The sequence below is a fragment of the Pinus tabuliformis genome, chromosome 7 (genome assembly GCF_031772625.1).
Source record: "Pinus tabuliformis cultivar Carrire ecotype Pingquan chromosome 7, CPIR1, whole genome shotgun sequence".
Taxonomy (NCBI): domain Eukaryota; kingdom Viridiplantae; phylum Streptophyta; class Pinopsida; order Pinales; family Pinaceae; genus Pinus; species Pinus tabuliformis.
This window is the reverse complement of record NC_142293.1, coordinates 1,839,264,850-1,839,286,206: the sequence shown is the minus strand read 5'-3', so window position 1 is coordinate 1,839,286,206 and position 21,357 is coordinate 1,839,264,850.

Genomic DNA, 21,357 nt, shown 5'->3' with positions numbered 1-21,357 from the left:
GCTCGTGAAGCTATAGTATATTCCGATAGATGATCAAGTAGATGATGTATTGACGAAATCTCTTCCAAACAAGAAGTTTGAATATTTTAGAAGAATGATTGGGTTAATTGATATTATAGATTTGGTCGATAAGGAGAGATGAAGCATATAATGGTGGATGTTTGGGAGGACATCTGGCTGCCTTGTGTGTTGATGTCTTGATCCCGAAGAGGGAGGATGGTGTTGGTTATGGAACTCCGACCTTGGATATGCACCTAGATCCCTGGGTTGATGGTTAGCAAGTAAGCCTGATGGTACCTTGAGTGATTGAAGGCTTGAGTCCATTTTAGTCCCACCTGGATAGACTATCCTGGTCAGGTATCTAGTCTGAAGCATTGAGTGTCCTAGAAATCTTCATAGTTAATTGCATTTTGAAATCTTCCATGTACTCTTATACGTATATAATTATGAATAAATCCCTAGTTAAGAGTGAGCGTTGAAAAGAAAATTTACTATTAAATAAAATGACTTATTAAAGCATGGCATTCATTCTTGGGTCAAAATTTTCTAGGTCAAAGCCTTAATTGAAGGTTTCTAGGTTTTGTCTTGAGTCATTAGAGTCATTGTCATTTTTATTAGACCCTTCTTGGGCTTTTGTATCATGTAAATATAATTATTTTTGAGTAAAAAAGGTAATTTGTCACCTCCACACCAAATCGGCCTTGTCCCCAAGAATTCAACCTACATGAGGGAGATTCAAACTAGAAGAAAGGTTATATAAGGAGAGGCAATTCGACCTATTTTTCACATTCACTCAACAAGTTCGATCTTCAAGCTAGAGAAGTAGAAAAAAAGTGCAAAGTAGTTAGAAGAGGACAAATTTTGCTGGGAAAACGTAAGACAAGTTTTGGGCTATCTTTCTCTCACATGTGCGAATTTTTCTCGGCAGGATTTGGGGCCAAAAATCTGTGTCTACTGCTGGTCCAAAATTCTAAAGCTGGGGGTCAAAGTTCTGCTATTGGGGGGCCGAAATTATGGATTGAAGTTGTTGATGGAAAGCTGTCACTTGGAGTATATTCTCAAGATCATTTGTTGTAGGGAAGGGCTGACTTAGTGGTTGGAGGAGGTCTTTGTCTAGATCTAAGAAGTCTGGAAGTGTCTCATCTTGATTTGAATCCACTGAAGGAAGAGTTTGTCACTGGGTTTTCCCCTTATAGGGTTTTTTCCATGGCTGAGTGCCTACATATTGTGTATATTTTTCTTGTGATATTCATACACATATAATTTCGTAATTTCTTGATGAAAGATAAACTAATTAAGAAGTAAAAGAAGCCAACATAATTCACAAGTAATTATCAAGAAAGTTGAATCAAACCCTAAATCCTACTAGCATTGATTTCTCAACACTTCTTTTTATTGCCTATTCTTGAGGAGATTAAGCATATTATATATACATTCACTATGATTTCATGTTCTCACATTTACAGGAAAATGAACCATGCAACTAACAACCTGTCAAAATATGGTCTCCTTTTGGAAATGATCTTTGGGTTCTAACTGGAATGATAAATGAACAATATTTTGGATATCTCCACCAACCATACAAGAATCCAGTTGAGGTTTTTGTTCCACACTAAGACAATATCATTCAAGGGACCTTTTTTTCTCTTCATTTTTGGGGGGATGCTTCATTTGTCCTTCTTGAACAAAGCAATTTTTTCCTTGGTTGCATTCATGAACATCTCTTTTTTTTTCATTTTGTTTAGAAATGCATAAAATGGTATGTAAAGTTTTTTACGACTAAAATATGCTTAAGGTTTTTTCCTACACATATTCTCAACACTTTTATGGGATGTATGTTTATGACATGTCTCTCCTGTATCTGCCAATAACTCTTTCTAGTGATAGAAAATAGTTCAACCTCAGCTTTTGTAAATGTTTTAATGTATTATTTTATGGAACAACTTATTACTAAACATGTGTTCAAAATAATTGTTGTATGATTAATTTTTTTTTTATGAATACACTCCTTTAATGTATATACAAAATATATTTTTATCATTTAAATGTGAATAAATTTACTATTTTTTTTCGAAAAAAATATATATTAATACCATATTTTCATTTCATATAGTATTATATCACACTACCAAAAACATAATAACCATTAGAGAGAGACAATTGTCCTAAATACAAACAAAAATATAATAACCATTAGAGAGAAAAAATTGTCCTAAATACCTGGTTTGCTCAAATTTCTCACCAAATAAATTGTATAGAATGTTTAATATATTGATACAATTATTAAATTAATCGATAAATATGCTAAAATCATATTGTAATACATATTAATAAATGTATTGTATTGCGATATTATAGGGGACTTATCTTCAAACCTTCATCAAGCATTTCTCATGAGCTAATATCCTTATTTATATACGAGATTATTTAATAGACCAATAACTTCCTTGAACTGTAAGCAATAATTCCTTTAAACATGGTGCAGTGATAAATTAGTACTGAAAAACCTTGTGGAACATTATGTAGGCCATTTGTTTCAATAGCGAGCTGTTCAATGTGTGACTGCTTTAAGAGAATAACAATTCCGTGGGCATGTGCAGTATTGGGTGTGTTTTATTAAAACCATTAAAAAATTGTCGTAATATAATATTTTAAAAACTTCTAAATCCAATGAAACAAGATCTTGTTAAAAACCAATATTAAATTTAACAGCACTTGAAGAAGTTGAATATTAACAATCCTAGTTGACTAAGTTGGAATATTAACGAACCAACTTAAATATAAAAGTTGGAATATACCTAGTTGGCTCAAATTTCTCATCCCATAATAAACCTTAGGCACCTAATTACTCCAACAATACCACTTTTAAGTTTTTGATATTATAAAATTGTCAATCTCTTAATTATTTATATTAAAACATAATGTTAATATGTCTTAAATTGTCGTGTACACATTCAAAAGCATTAACATCAAAGATTAAATTACCATTGAAAATTAGGAGAATGAGATTAGGTGTTAAAGTACAAATATGTCATAAGTTAGGATGTAAGAGAATAAATGAATAAGTTAAGATGTAATTGAGGAAGAAGTTAGGGAATGTGTAAAAACATTAACATCAAAGATTAAATTATTATTGAAAATTAGGAGAATGAGATTAGGTGTTAAAGTACAAGTATCTTCTAAGTTAGGATGTAAGAGAATAAATGAATAAGTTAAGATGTAAGAGAATAGGTGAATAAGTTAGGGAATGTGTAAGAGAATAAAAGAATAATTCAAAAACATTAACATTAAAGAATAAATTATTGTTTATTATTGAAAATTAAGAGAATAAGATTAGATGTTAAAGAATAAGTATGTTATAAGTTAGGATGTATAAGAATAGAGGTGTAAGTTAGGAAATGTGTAAGAGAATTAAAAAATAAGAAAAATAAGTAAATAAATTAATATTAATTTTATATTTAGTAAATGACTTTAATTTAATTTAAGTTTTATATTTTTAAATGATGATGATGAGGTTAACGTCTACTGAGACCAAAGTTTGGTCTATCAGATCTAAAGAAACGAATTATTTAGTTTGATTTAAGATTTTATTCTTATGCTCAAAAAGCTTGGAGAGAAGCCTCCCGAGCTTGCTCTAATTTTGACAATGTAAAAGGCTAGGAAAGTCAGTATTGCAACAAAGATTTTGAAACTAAGATCTAATGTGGTTGTACACAGGACACTCTAAAAAAAGTGATTTTCATTGTCAATGTTAATTTTTTTAAAATAATTAAATATAGTACTATATTAGAATTTAAATTTAAAATTTAAAAGATATTATAAATAAACCCAAATACAAAGTTTAAACAAATTGAATAAAAAAAAATATCCTTTGACCTAAGTTTCCATTCCATCATAAAAAAAATCATTCTTACCCATGAAATTTCCATATGTATAACTAACATTTAGCTACCAAATGTAGGGCTTCCTTTAATGGGTCACGCACTCAATTGTCCTTTTAAACCAAAAACCCATATGTTTTAATGGGTCACGCACTCAATTGTCCTTTTAAACCAAAAACCCATATGTTTTATGCATGTATAGTGGCAAACTCTTAGTATAATATTTTTACATGTATATTTTATATTTCATTTTATGTATGGTTAAGAGGGGACAACTCTTTGTTAGTGATTCCCAATAAAAATCATTAACCAATATTTTTACATGTATATTTTATATTTCATTTTATGTATGGTTAAGAGGGGACAACTCTCTGTTAGTGATTCCCAATAAAAATCATTAACCAATTTTTGAAGCTATTTGAAATCTAATTGTTGCATTAGTGATTCCCAATAAAAATCATTAACCAATTTTTGAAGCTATTTGAAATCTAATTGTTGCATTAGTGTTTGAAATCTATATTAATAGGTGGTGTGTGACACTATGTATGTAATAAAGATGGTGAGTTGTACAATATAATTTTATATGTGGTGTTGAAGTTCTAACCCATGTCATTTATAAGGAGGTGCTACACGTTCTTGTATAATGTGATCAACTACTAAACGGTAGGTTGAATACTTTATAATGGTAGGTTGAATTATTTATATTTTCTTTGCAAGGTTGAATGGTTTATTTTTAACCTAAATAATTAAAAATTGCGTTAAAAAGGGTTAAAAAGGGTTATAGTTATATTGTACAATATGAAAATACAAAGTTTTTAGAAGATAAATGATTTTTCGTAATTGAATGGACTTAATTGTTAAGTATGGTTAGAGTTAGCTTAACAGTTAAGAATATGTGTTTATTGATAAGAGGTTATTAGTTCAAATCTAAGGCGGTAGAGTATGTACACCTTCATAGACTTTAATAGTCAAATCACTATGCAAAGGCAGGTCCCTTGTTCCACAAACAAGGGGGTCTCAAACACCAATTTGGTGTTTGGCTCGTGACCTTCAAATTATATTATTACTATTTTAAAAACTAGGGGAAGATAAGGTGAAATTTCATGTAGGGGCTTTTTGTGCCAAATTTCTAAGTACAAGGATAAATTCGTACAAATGATTACATAAAAAGAATGTAGAGATGGAGCATAGTTACCAATTACCAATTGTAATATTCTTCTTAATTAAGCGAAAGTCCAAAGTCCATTAACAACCGAATAGAATATTCATTTCTACCTAATAAGTTATTTGTTCTCGATTAGATTTTCTTCCCCTTGTGAGAGGAGTGGAGGGATTTGGAGCATTATTTAGGATTTCAACAAAATAAATCTTTTCTAGAAGACTTGCAATATACATGCACTTTTGGCCCTACTTCTTTTTCCTCATCCTCATCCCACTCCCCTTCTTCCTCTTATGTTTCATCTCCTTCCTCCTCCTCTGATTCCTTTGCATCACATTCATCCTCCTATACTTCCTATTTCTACTAGGGAATTTGTTTCTAAATCCTTGTGGGATGCATATGTACCACCATTAGGTGAGTTGATATCAATTTTGAGTCCATTATCAATTCCTCTTTCCTTTCAATTTCCTTCTCTGTGTCTTCTAGATTTATTGAACCATCTAAAGTCCCAAGAATTTCAAAATTGTTATTTCTTGAATTGGGTAGACCATCCTGGGGTGGCTTTAACTAAGGTGACCCCTTATGATTAGATTTTTTATGCCTATGTGGAACTTTATTGAACTTGAGCCATTTTCCTTATTACTACTTTGAGGAAGGTTGTTGTTGTTGGATTTTTGGATAACTTCTGGTAAAATACCCATAAACATTACATGTAGTGCACTTGAAAGGAATATAATCATTAATCTAGTGATTGGTGGTGGCTCCATCCATTTAGATTAATTTGCAAGGCCTTTAGGAGCTCCTTCTCTAAATCCACCATGACACATATTCTCATATAAGAAAAAAAAACCTTTTAGTTATGCTCAATTAATGGATTGACCTAGTTTGTTCCCAATATCTTTAAGAGAGAAATCATCTTATAAAAATAGAGGGAGGGGTGACAATCTTACTAACATGGGGGTAGTTATAATATCTTCTTCTGATTGAAATCTAGGGACCACAAAAAGAGATACATTCCCTTGGATCCCATAAAATATAGACAAAAATAGAAGATCAAATGCTCCTCTTTAATGAGAAAGAGAAAAACAATAGCCTCTACCATAAACAAATGATATTACATATCCTTGAATCTTAGGGACTAGTGCTTTACTACCCTAGTTTCTATAGCTCTTGGACTATGTTAGGGGCCTATAAAATTTCTAATCGAAATGCACTAAGGTATAATAACAACTTTTCTTCTTGGCTTTGGAGATGGGACATGGTTTGAAGGATGGATTCCACCCATTTTACGAATTTGCTTCGATGGGGTTGATTACTTTTGTTTGAGTTTAGTGATTACACCAAAATGTTAAATGTCTCAATCTCCAAGCTATTGGAATCTCCCATTATTCCATGAATTGAAACCTTCAAACAAGCTTAAGGTCCCTCTCACTCATGGATATGAAAGGAAGCCCTCATACACTTGCAATGTAATAGTAGTAAAGGGAGGCTCCCAATCAACATTTTTCTCTCTAAGTGTTTCTTAGTTGGTATTGCTTCAAAAAGTGGGAGAAATCCTGGTTACAAAGAAGAGCATCTCCCATCCACATACTTCACACTAGTTCATATTTTCATGAAGAATAATGTTGAATAATATGTATGGCCACTATAAAAGTACGATATAAAATCATTATATCAAAATTATGGGCATAATATCTCCTACGATTTCCCAATGCCACTCAAATAACCAACACACTCCCTTCGTTAATCATTTCCATGCACTCGATGATTAGTTCTATGCAATTCAAATCTACCATTATAGAAAATATTTTTTTTCTCAATTTATCGGTGGTTGTGCACTCTCAAATAGCAACCACAAGGTATACTCTCAAGTCCTAGCATTATCCCTATGCAAATCACTTGTAAGAAAATAAAATCTTAGATATGGAATACTCCATGGCATTTTTGTCAAAAAAGTGCAATTACTTTCAAGTAAATCTTATTTGGAACTTTTAATTCATTTAATTACACAATGAGAAAACCTATCATAACTTATTTTTCAAACCAACAACGAGTGCAACCATCACAGGCTTCTATCCAGAAATGCAGGTAGATTCATCATCGTTATTTAAGGAAAAACACATCACCTAGAATTCCCCATTGGTGGTCCCTACGGGGGCATACTTTCACTCCTGCCATATGCCTTTGGATCTTGGGCTGTTAACTCGTTTCCTTATGTCCAAGGAAGATGAGCACTTAGCCAAGCATAAGCAGTTTTAGGGCATACTCCGAGCCCAAATTTGGTTTAGAGCTACACAAGTTTTATTTTATTTAAAAAATGGGGTATGATTATTATTCTAAATATCTTAATTTTGGCGAGTGACATTTTCACCAATGATGTAAAAAAATATCCTTCATTTAAAAACTTGAGTGGTACCTATTTTTTTGGCACTAGAGTAAAAAATATTTAAAATAAAAATATATTTGTTTTCTATTTGATCCAAGTGGATATTGGTGGCGACCCACCTATTCCACTTGAACCCCTACCATTGTTTCTTTCACTTTCATTAATTATAGCACAATTTACTATTTTTTGCAGTTTTTCAAGTCGTGAACTTACAGAGCCATTTTGAGGCCCTAAAAGACGTTTTTTTGGAAAATGGGAAAACTGAAAGTCTACAATAAGGGTTTGTAGTCAAAAGTTGTAGTTCTCAAATATATGTTTCTAACGAGGTATCATATGAATCAAACAATGAATGTATTCCAAAGTTATGACCCCGGGAAGTTGATGTACCAACTTACCCCATTGGGGCCCACAGACTTTTGGAACTTCATCTCCAAGGGTTAGGTTTTTGGATGTTTAGGGTTTTCATCGTTTCGCAATAATAAATAGAACTTCGAGCCTCATTGTAACACAATTCAAAATGAATATATTTGCCACATCTCTTCTCAAATATAAGCTAGCATGGCCTGAGCTAGTTTATTTCCATTTTGCATGTACACATTTTTCAGTATTTGTTATCAATGAATTGAAGTTCAAATTGCGCTGTAGCTCTGTGTTTATGTTTATATCTGTATCTCATTCCTTCCTACATAAATATGGATCACTGGTATTAGAGAGGTTTTCTCTTTCTCTCTTTTTCTGTGCATGTCCCCAACGAGGTCGAGGTATAAGGAGTTAGGGCTCGAACTGGTTGAACCTTTGCAAGACCGACCTCACCAACCCTGATGACCTCCCATGGAGGAATAAAAGAAAGACGAGCGAACATGAGATCCTTTCAAAATATTGCTTGAAGAATCCCTCAAGCGACAAAGGAACACGATGATGGACAACTTTGCCCAGATCCTTCGGCGAATTCCCACATGTGAGACATCTTCATATAGTAGGCACTCTAGAGGCGACACTCCCTTTAAGTTACAAATCAACTTTGAAATTCCCATATTTGAAGACCAGATAGATGCAGACGTCGTCAATAATTGGTTAATCTGTTGGAAGGATATATTTGGTTCATGATTTTTCCAATAGGGAAAATATTACTTTTGCACTCCTCAAAGTCATCCCCCGCATCAAGGACTAGTGGGAAACCTACTGTGATTGGAGGGATGAGAGGGAACCCTCACTGTTTTCAGGCGCACCCACTTGGAATTCTTTTTGAGATGTCATCAAGGAATAATATTACTCTGTTAAGAGCTATGAAGATAAGTGCATAAAGTGGACCACACTATGGCAGGGAAGGGACCAAGACGTGCCGAAGTTCATGAATATTTTTTTATACCCTTCACATGAAGTTTGGTATCAAGGATTTTGAGCGGCATCTAGTACTCAAATACCGTGATTGTCTACAAAAATGCATCCAGGACGAGATGGAGTTCCTAGACATCTCCTCACTTGGCACAACCTATCAATATACTATCAACAGAAAGCATAAATTTAAACAGAAGAAGCGAGACATTGGATATGTGAATCCGAAGCAAGGGAAAGGCACCCCAAAATTGTAGAGCAAAGGACAAAGCCAAGGCGGGGTTACCTATGACAACCCGCCAAATCCGCAAGAAAAAAACAACACCACAAGGATAAATAAGGACACATGAAAGTGGTCTGAGTTCCATAAGAGCCCCACTCACAACACGAGTGAGTGTCGAGTCAAGTAGTCATTGGTGGCCAAGCTAAAGGCTTCGAAGTCACATGCATGTTCGACTCTAAGTTAGAACCAAACAAGGGGAATGCCAAAGGGAAGAAGATTATTAATGTGGAACCATGTGCCACCACCAATGTCTAGAAGGTTGAGCCCGAAGATACATAGGATGGGGAGTGTTTCTTCCACTCATAGATGTGGGTGAAGGGTTCTTTGTGTAGTTCATTTTCGACAAGGGAAGCCAAAAGAACCTCAATTTAACAACAATCATGAAACAGTCGGGCCTACCAACCACTCCATACCCAGATCCATACACCATAGGCTGGCTTCACCAAGGACGAGATCTCTACGTCAGCCAATAGTGTCGCCTTCCCTACAACATTAAGCCCTTCACGGATGAGGTAATGTGTGATGTTTCTCCTCTTGAGGTTTGTGATGTATTATTATGCCAACCATACCTCTGGAGGCGTCATGTTGTGTATGAGTCTAGGACTCACAATGTAATTATTACTTTGGGAAATAAGTTATACAGGATACCGGAGGTAGCCCCTCCTACCGCCATCTCTTTGATCTCTACTAAGCAATGCAGTAAGATCATCTCTAAGACCGAGAAATTTGTTTTCTTTTTGATTTTCTCTCAAAGTAAAGGGAAGATCATGGCCACATCCATGGCCCCTAGGAAGGGTTCCTCCATGCAGCAGAAACATGTGGATAAGGCTATGGAGGAATAAAGAGACATATTCTCCTCACCCACAGGGGTTACCTTGCACTATCAGGTCAAGCATTTGATGCCCTATGTCATATTACTTTCTTTTAGGACTCATTGTTGTTCATTTGGTTGGTTGATTGAGTGACGATAACTTGTATAAGTTCCTATAGTCCCTTGGGCTTATTTATCCCAAATTTACGGGTACCCAACCATAGCGCATATCAACTGCTAGTAGCTCACCTAATCAACTAGCCCAACACCGAGGAAGATATGACCACCTAATCAGATATGGATTATCGACTGCCGCTTGCAGGGACTCGCTCAATAACAGTTGCTAGCTATATGAATACCAGTGGAGAATAGGCTATGTATCAACGTTCAATCTATGAATTAGAAACTTTCACTAGTAAGTATGATAGGAAGTGAAGAGATGTGAACTAGTTAGTATGAGCGCAGCGGAGGATCTGCTTCTGCCTTTATTGTCTCTGCTACTTGCTTCATCGCTGCCTATTACTCTACAACTAAATTAGAATCAGGAGATAGAGGGGTATCCATATGGACCTTACACCTAAAAGTAAAAGATATAGAGATTTGCAAACAACGGGAAGAACAACCAGAGAGGATAAGAGGGATTGAACGGGTAGATGAGCTGCATAATACAATATCAGGACAATGGAGATATAGTTTTTACCCTTCATTAGAATATATAAGTCGCTGTTCGAGAAATTCCAGGTCGAGATCCAAAGCCATCACCTATAGGGTAGGGGCTCGTTCCTTTTCCATATCCGGTTGGAGTTCGAGCAGCGGGAGAAAAGGCAGAGGCTTAAGAGGCAAAGGTAGCGTTTATTGCATGGAAAAAAGAGGAAGCATAGACAAAAGCAATGGTTTAATCGGTTGAAGCAATAGAGGCATAAATAGAGCTAGCAGCAGACCTCGTGACAAAGAAAGCTATAAGTAACCAATTCAATAGAGGACCCCGTGCTTGCAGGAGCAGCTTACCCCACAACAGAAAAGTGAGAAGCACCAATTTTGGTTTCTCCGGAACCACCAGCAGAGAAAGTAGCGGAAAGGAAGGTAGCAACAGTTCAAGATGTAATTGACTAAGTTCCAGTAGTAGATTCAGTGGCAAGGTCTCTAGGCGCAGATCGACGATATTTAGTCCATGTTCGAGAGCATGGATTAAAGCCAGAAGCAAAGGTAGAGGTAGCGGGCCGTTGATTCAGAACCAATGAGAATTGGTTGCATACCCAATTTCCTCCGTTTACTCAGATTCAGTTGGAGTTCAAAAGCTTGTTCCAACATCCGAAACAATTTCAATAATCTTTCTTTTGCTTATCTCCCCGAATAATGGTTATTTCGTATCTTCTAGGGTAGTCATTCAATATCTCCCCATTTATCTCCCCTAACCATCCTCTAAGATGAGGAGAAATGGATTGATGTATTATCCAAATATTATTTTCAAATGAATGTGGGAAGCACCATAGCTAGCTCGATCATAGGAAGGTTCGATCATAGATAGCTAGTGGTGTTTAGTCCGATTGATCATACGACGGTACAGAAGATATAAAGCACAAGCTCGCCTGAGCATAGCGAAGGGTCCCGTCGCATTCTCCCAGAGAACCTCTACCCAATGGGTCGATATACTGTCACTCCATTCTAGAAAATGAAGAGATCAAGTGACGAATCTAGGAGTTACTGCAAAAAGGGCACATCCGACCAAGTTACTCACCCTGTGGGAGCCCAATTGTACTTGTACAGAAGAAGGATGGGACTTGGAGGCTCTGTATTGATTATTGAGCACTAAACACAATCATTGTCTAGAATAGGTATCCAATCCCAGGGATTGATGACCTCTTGGACCATCTCAAGGGGGGCAAGTATTTCAACAAGATTGATATAAAGTTTGACTATCATCAGGTTCCAATAGAGCTCACAGATGTATGGAATACCAATTTCAAATCCAAAGAAGACATTTTTGAATGGATGGTCATGTCCTTCAAGTTGAAAAATTCCCCTGCTACTTTTATTAGGTTTATGGATGACATCTTGTGGCCCTTCACCAACTCGTTTGTGGTTGTTTATTTGGACGACATCCTCATCTTCAACAAGAGTTGGGAGGAGCAGTTGAACCACATTCGACAGGTCCTCCAAACTCTGTGGTAGCATAAACTATGTGCCAACTTGTAGAAATGCACCTTTGGCCTGAGCTAGGTGCAGTATTTGGGTTACATAAAGCAAGGCATGAATGTGGATAAGATTAAGATCCAAGTCATTTGAGATTGGTTAACCCTGACTACTCTAACAAAGATTCACAGCTTTTTAGGCCTTACAAATTTTTATCGGAGGTTCATGTTGGGATTCTCCCATATTACTTGGCCTTTGAGTCAGATTACTAAGGCAAGAGCGAAAGCAAAATTTTCTTGGTCTGAGCCCCAACAAAAGGCATTTGTTGAACTAAAGCACTGCCTCTGCTCTGCACCTGTACTCACATTGCCAAACCTGCAACAACCATTTGAAATTGACACATACACCTCCAAATATGTTATTAGTGCAGTCCTCACCCAACACGAGAATCTAGTGGCCTATCATAGTGAGACACTTTTCTAGAAAATTCAAAAGTACCCCATCTATGATAAAGAGATGTACTCTATTGTGAAGGCTTGCTGACAATGGAAACATTACATTCTTGGGAAGGAGACAGTCATCCACACCAAACACCGACCTCTTGAGTTTATACAGACACAAGGGAAGTTGCAGAATGATAACCATCAAAAGTGGTATATATATCTACAACAATTCGACTTGAACATTAAATATAAAAATGGGAACACCAATCATGTTGTAGATTGCCTCAATCAACCCCTAGTTGCAACATTGCCTATTGTTCTCAACTCTTGTGGCCATGAGACCTCTGGATGGCCATATATGTACAAAAATGATCCAAATTTCACCACCACATACCAGATGCTAGTGGATGGAAAGCAAGTTCCAAATTTCCATCTCTAGGATGCATTATTATGCTACCTGGGCCACCTTTGTGTTCCTTCAAGTGAGCGTGCCAAGTTGATTTGGGAGGTGCACTATATTCGGGTTGTAGGACACTTTGGTGAGGAGAAAACTGCATCTGTACTCCATAAATACTTTTATTAACCAAAACTCCGATAACATGTTCAAAAATATATCAGATCCTACACTTCACGTGTCATCTCCAAGCCAACCATCAAGAAGCAAGGCATGTACACTTCTCTGCCTACTCCTAACCAACTATGGGATTCCATCTCCATGGACTATCTATCTGGCCTCCCTTCTACCAAGCATGGTAATGACTATGTATTTGTGGTTGTTGATTTTTTCTAAGATGATTATATTGGCGGTCTGCAAGAAAAGTATCACAACGGAGGACACTGCCAAACTCTTATTTGAATGAGTGTGGGTGCATTTTGGGATCTCGAAAACCATTATATAAGATAAAGATAGCAGGTTCCTGAGCAATTCTGGTTGAGCCTCTGGAAAATATTGGGCACCAAGTTCATCAATTTGACCACATTCCATCCCTAGACTAATGGCGAGACAGAAGTCGTCAACAAGATGATAGTGCACATACTGCACATGTAAAACTCTAAGAATACACGAACCTAGGATACGAGTCTTCCCTATGTTCAACACAACTAGAAAAAAGCTCTCCATAGCTCGAATGGTCACAGTCCCTTTCAAGTGGGTCTAGGATTTCAACCATTTTGTATGATTGATGTTTCCATGCCTCATGCAACTACACAGATAAAATCTACACATGTACAATCTAATGTTGAAACTAGGTTTATTGAATGCAGCCAGCACATCCGCCTGCAGGTTCATGACATCTTAGAGAATTCCAATGCCAACTGCAAGTAGTGACATGATCAACATCAGGGGCAACACAAGTTTTAGGTGGGTGACAAAGTTTGGTTGCATTTGTAGAAAGAACAACTTACTGAAGGCCATCATAAGTTGCGACCACTTCAATATGGGTCTTAAACCATCTCTAAGGATGCGGGAGACAATTATTTTGAGCTCAACATTCCCCCATTCATTGGCCTGCACCCAGTCTTCAATGTGGACCGCCTTCGGCCATACTTTCCACCCTTGATAGACACATTAGACATTGTAGAACAACTCATACCAATAGAGCTAAACCCAGACTGCATGGAACATGCCACAACTGATCAGATCATGGACATGAAAATAAAGATTGTTGTTGTTAGGGTCACTTGTCACCAATGACTTAAGTGAATTATTTTTGGTACACCCGCTAAGAATTTTCATACTAACAAGGATTCCAGCCACTATGTCCCATTAATGTGGCCATTCCATTTGCAGTTACTTAGGTAGATTCAGCTCATGTCCAGGCTGAATATGATAGGGCTAACAACTTCATTGATTGAATTCAACACATCCACCAGTAGGTCCATGACATATTGGACAGAGCCAATACTATGTATAAGAAACGTCGTGATCAACATCGAGTACCAGACAAGTTCCAGGTGGGCAACAAAGTTTGGTTACATTTGTAGAAGGAGTGTCTCGTTGGGGCCCACTGCAAGATTCACCCACTACGATTTGGGTCTTCACCATCACTAAGCTTGTGTGAGACATTGTTTTTAAGCTCACCATTCCCCCATTCCTTAGCCTGAACCTATTGTTCAATTTGGACCGCCTTAGGCCATACTTTCCACCATGACTACACACATCAAGCGTTGTAGAACAACTCACACCAACAAAGCTAAACCTAAACTGCATGGAACAGGCCACAACTGATTGAGTCATGGATGCAAAAATCAAGAACACTCGCCAACAGAAGATCCAATTGTATCGTGTTGTCAAAGCTAGCCAACTCCTGCACCAAGGCAAGTGGCTCACCAGGGACCAAGTTCAATAGAAGTTTCCCCATCTCATGGAGGCACTCAACACAATGGAAAACATTGCTTCCTAAGGGGGGAGGACTGATCCAGGAGGATATTGGTGGCCACCCACCTATTCCACTTGGACCCCCACCATTGTTTCTTTTAGTTTGCTTAATTATAGCACAATTTACTATTTTTGGCACTTTTTCAGGTCTTGAACTTCCAGAGATGTTTTGAGGCCATAAACGATGTTTTTTTGGAAAACAGGAAAACCCATAAACCATGAAACAAGTTTATTGTCAAAAATTGTGGTCCTCAGATAAATATTTTTAATGTGGTATCATATGCGTCAAACAGAGGTCATATGCCAAGGTTACAAACTCGGGAAGTTGATGTACCAACTTACCCCAACAGGGCCCACAAACTTTTGGCGCTTCATCTCCTAGGGTTAGGTTTTTGAATGTTTAGGGTTTTCCATTGTTTCTCAATAATAAATAGGCCTTCGAGCCTCATTGTCACATAATTCAAAAGGTATGTAGCTACCGCGTCTCTTCTAAGAAATAAGTTACCATCCCCTGAGCTAGTTTATTTCCATTATGCATGTAAACAATTTTCAGTATTTTGTTATCAATGAATTGAAGTTCAGTTTTCGCTGTAGCTCTGTGTTTTTGTTTAAATCTACATTTCATTTCATTCCTGCATAAATCTAGATCACTATTGGATTTAATGTAAATGAGTTTCATTAAATTGTGAAATAATGTTGTATTGGTTGCATTGTTTGAAGTTTGGCATTGGCTAGATCTCGATCATTTTTTTAATAACATGGTGGGGTTAAGGAATATTGAGCTTCTAACTCCCCATAATTATCACACTTGGAAGCTTAAAATGCAACAATTGCTCCAATTAAAAGGGTTTTGGTAGATGTTAAGTGATACTTAACACATATTTACTAAGGAAATCAAGAGATTTTCCCACAAAAACAAATTGGATGAAGCCATGGGTTTGATTGGCTTGCATGTTTTATATAACTTCTTATTTCATCTTGTTGAATGTAAAATTACAAAATCCATTCGGGAAAAATTGGATTCTTTATTTTGTAAATTCAACGAATTTCGATCCCTACAGTTAGAAGTAGAATTGTCACCAACTTTACTTGATGAGCAATCATCCATTGAAGACTACCTTGCCAAATTCATACAATTGATGGCATAACTAAAAGGATGTGAAACAATAAAAAAATATGAAGAATGCATTTCTTTAATTTTTTCCAAGATAAAGGTCATTTTCAGCATGGGGGCTTCACTCTATTGACCAATACCTTACCATGCTCATTTATGAAAGGTGTTTTTAAATTTTGAAAAATAGATTCAATATATTGTAGGTATTGGAGGGTAGGATATGGGGTAGGGGCTTTATAGGTATTAGGGGGTATAAAAAAAAGGGGTGTTTGGTAAAAATAAGGGTTATTTTTATTAGAAACATGCATTGTGAGGGGGGTTCAACAAAAGGATTTTGGAAGGTTTTAATCAATATCAAGTGAGATTAGAGATATTCTTTAATATGCCACGAACCTAGGCACTATGACACAAGTTAACGAAGTGGGTACCCTATGATTTTCACGTATTTTCTTCTACATTTTATTCAACTATGGATGCGTTGGGAGATGAGTTTAAAATGCCTTCTTTTAAGATTTTCTTTGAATATATTACTAGGGAACAAATTTATAATCGTATGCAACCTAATTCTCTTTTTGGCTGCAAGGATAAAGTTCTTATGGCTCAATCCTCAAAGGGAAAACATAAAATTCGATACAAACAAAAGAAAGATTATGTTTAATCTAGTGAATCTATTATAGCTAAAAAATCCACCCCCTATGGTCAAGGAGAAAAGCACATCCTTTTCCAAGTCAGAGGATTAATATGTGGTTGGTAACACATCACAAAACACGTGTTTTGAGGGATCACCACTCCTGCCTAGTTGCGGGAAACTATCCGTAAGGGCACACGGTGAGAGCGCGCGCAACCTAGCAGTCCGATCTATTCTCTTAAAATATATGATTAATAACAATATATAAACTATAATATACCATGATCTTTATATAAATTAAAATTATCCATAATAGAATATTGTCTTTTATGCGTATAATATTATCCATAAGAAAATAGTCTTTATTCATATAATAATTAATTAATTATAATGTAAATATGTATACATTTTTCACATAATACCCTGTTCACATATTTTGTTAAAAAAATATCCCTTTTAAATTAAATACTCATAATTCAACATTACTAGAATATCTAATCCCAATTGAATATTTCCTAATTTGAAAAGTTAAAACTTTAAGATCTCTTTAGCTAGAAACCTTCCCTTAGGGTAGGGTTTCATATAGTCTTTTTAGAAAACACAAAGGGAATATTTGCTTTTCAGAACGATTCCATATGATATCTTAAATTGATTTATAATATTATAATTACTAATGGTTTTTTTGTGGGATGATCAAGTAGTTGGCACAATAAGATGTTATCCTCTCCACCTAGTTTACAAGGAACATCTTTGATGCGTTATGATAAGGCTTAAGGAATATCGAGTCTCTATTCTTACTAAGTCATAAATTCTTTATATATACTCTTGATGTTATAATGACTTTCACTATATCTAATTTTGTATCTCATTTAAATTACTTTAACATATTACCAATTATATACATAAATTAATTTGTTTGATGTGCTCTTTTTCTAATTATTATATATTTTTAAATTACTTTAACATATTACCGATTATATATATAAATTAATTTGCTCGATGTGCTCTTTTTCTAATTATGATATGGTTTCAAAGGAAAATATGATGCATATATATTCGTATCACCAACGTGGCAAATATTAATTAATCAATGTGCTCACTTTTTTATCATGATATGTTTTCAAAGGAGATATGATGTTATAAAGCGGCTGATAAATTTAGGTATTTAATTTATTATTGTTAATTGATAAAGCATTACATAAATTTAGGTATTTAATTTATTATTTTATTATCAAAGTAAAATGGTATCTTTATTGAAATATGATGGTTTAGCGAGTGAAGATTGCATAAAGTAAAATGATCTTTCTATAAGCATGATTATCAATTTTTTTAATTTATAAAGTGGTTGAGTGCGATGCACGTGAGTGCATGATGTGTTGGTTGGGGCGGTTGGCTTTCACACCCTCCAGCCACGTTCGATTCCTGCGGGAGCTGCACGATGCTGCAACACATTTGTTTTGATGATGACGTATGTGTTTCGATGATGACGTAATTCTGCTCGCTTCGGCGATAAATGTTGTATGATGAAATCTGCTCGCTTCGGCGATATATGTTGTATGATGATTCTTCAGCGGGGATGCTTCTCCCCCACTGAAAAAAAAAGTGGTTGAGTGCGATGAATCATTTTGTCTGCAAGTAGCTTTTATCCCTTGAAATAAGTATTTGATACAGTGTATAATTTTTTGAGAATCACAAATTAGGTTAAAAAATCATTATTATATGTACTAATTTATGTTAAGTTTAGATTGAGATCATTTTTACTGATCATATGTATATATTAATATTTTATTATAAGATTTAATTATTTAATATGAAATGATTTTTGTTGTAATTTTGTTAAATTTGTAATAATGTTTTTGTTATATATTTTTTTAAATAATGGATAACATATTTAAAATTTATTGATGTGGAAATGAATCATTGTGATGGTTGATTTTTCAAGGTAAATTATTAAAAATGAAGGTTGTAGTAGAGAAGAAGACCAATGAGGAAGCTTGCAAAGGTGAGAGTTTAAAGAGTGCGACTTTCTTAAAGATTGATGGACAAAGGGGTCAAGGAGCTTGTCTACAATGGGCAGAGTTGTTTCTGCGTCATCGGCATCTACAATATTTTTTTCTAGTGAGTAACAATGAAATATATTTTGATTATGTGTAGCTCATTGGTAATAGTTTTTCCAATGTGAGTTAAATATTCATTTCTATTGTTTGTTCATGTTCTAGTTTCTTATGTGTAATCCACTTTATGGCTCTACATAGAATTGATTGGCATAGTTATGAACAATAAAATTGTTCAAATAATGTAATCATTTGCTACATTTAGAGATAAATAGTTGGTTACCACATATTGATTCCTAATCATTGCAATAATCATTACGCAATGAACATCGCCAAAGCCCTCTTCACTAGATCAATGATGTAGAGTTATCTTCTGGAATCATCACATTCATATTGTTGGAATCGACGTTTCGAACCATCCTCTGTTTTTCATCATCAGGATAGATCCATGTGTGAATAAGACATATCTCAATTCAATAAATGTAGGTATGAACTAGGATGGGAATGAAGGGCAACCAACAAGTTCTAAAGGAAGGAGAGTGATTAGGTTAAAAATAATATGAAATAAATTAATGGTAATTTAATTTTAGTTTTAATTGCAATTCCTAATTTATTTTTAAAGGTTTTATTAAAGATTATTACGGTTCAAAACGATAATTGCTATCAAGTTTCTTTATCTTATTAATTATAATTATTAAAATTTTATTATACAAACTTTTTTTAAAACTATGACAATTGCTAGTTTTATTTATTTATTGATAATTCATAATTATTAATAATTGACAATAGTAATTAATGGTTAATAAAAATATTAATTGGTTGTTAAAATATTTTATAACTTAAAATGAGTAATTAAAATGATTAATAATTAATGATTAATACTTATTAATAATTATTCGAAGTTATTAGTGATTATAAAATAAATAATTATTATTTTAATTTTTAAGATTAAATTTAAAATTGAATTTAATGTTAAAATTAAAAAAAAATAGGGTTAGTAATTTATACACTAAATGGATGACATTGAGAGGCCTAATTAATCGAGAAATGGGCAAGGAACTTTTAGGAGAGGGTGGGAATCCAATTATCACTTATTTTCCAACCATCATTAGTTTGAGGTTGTTAGGGTGCTTTCCTATTTCTATAGCTTCTCTAAATTTTCTATGGTGGTAATGATCAATTTTGGCCACAACACAGGAGTTTTCAATACAAATATGATGATTAGTTTTAGTAGAGTGTTGGGCCAAAGTTGAGGTTTTAGAACGATTATGTTTAATGTCGGCGACATGCTCTTGAATCCTAGTTAAGATTGATCTACTGATCTCCCCAATGTAGGTTTTGCCACATGAACAATGAACTAAAGAAACCCCTTTGTGGCATTTAGGATCAATGAGATCTTTTACCAATTTTAGGCATCTGCTAATGGTGTTCATAGGTTTAAAGGTGATTTTAATATTGTTCTTTTTTAAACTATAAGCAATTTTATCTGTGGTTCCCAATGTGTAGGGGAGGTGAACCTTACCAACAGAATCATCCATTGGTTGTTTGTTTTTAGGATTCTTCGCATTCTTGAAAGCTTTGATTCCTTGGTGTCTTCTATATCCATTATTTTCGAAAACATCCATGAGATGGTTTTTCTCTTGTTCAAAATGATCATGATCTGAAATGTGCATAACCCTAGTTGCTAGAGTGTTGAGAACCCTAAGTTTCTGAGCTGGATGATGGTGAGAGTTGGCATGTAGGTAATGTTCTTTGTGGGTTTTCTTACGATATACCTGGTGAGATATGGAGCCATCTTGGTTTATTTTGATTAGGATGTCAAGAAATGGAAGGCTTCCATTCTCTTCCACTTCCATTGTAAAATTGATAGAATTAGATTGATTGTTAAGATGTTGCAGGAAAATGTCTAATTTTTCTTTTCCATGAGGCCAAATAATACAAGTGCCATCGACAAATCTTTTCCAAAGTTTAGGTTTTAATGGGGAGGATTAGTAGGTTGCTTGCCTTGAATTGTTTGAACATCTGTGTTTGGATGCTTTGAGTGGTTTGTGTGTTTATGTGTTTGGATTTGGATGGTAATTTTTGTGAATATTACAGTTGTTGTGTTATATTCCTATATGTGTATGTAATTGTCTGCACATCTATTTCATTTAATTCTTAATATCTTGAAAAATATTTTTAATAATTTACAGCCTCAAGATTTATATGAGCGTAGAAATTGAGGAAATGTTTTCACCTCGAGAGACTTGATCCCTCTCGACGCATGATAGATCTGGTGTTAGATGGATCTAGGATGGTTTCAGTCATGCACATGTCACATAAAATTTTTTGAACATCTAATTATTCTAACCATCTTAAATATGCTAAATTTGTCTGAGATTAATTTGGTCATTTTAGTTTTAAATTTGTTGAGTTCTCTCATTTTGTAGAGATGATAGATATTGTTAATGTTACAAATAGTCTTCATTCTAATCAATCTCAAACTATTTTATTTTACTATTCTTATTGTCACCCTTGTTAGTTTTTCCATATTTTCATATCAATTATATGAAAAGGGCGGTTGAAATCATAAACCATTCAAATCTTTAACTCAAGCTACTATAGTACACATCATACCTTGTATCTCATGCTCTCCAATATTAATAGGTTGAATTACCATAACACACAAATTAATGCACATTGTTAAAAATTTATTTGTGCTTACATTGAAATCAATGCACACTATTAACCCAATCACTTTAAAATTAATGTAC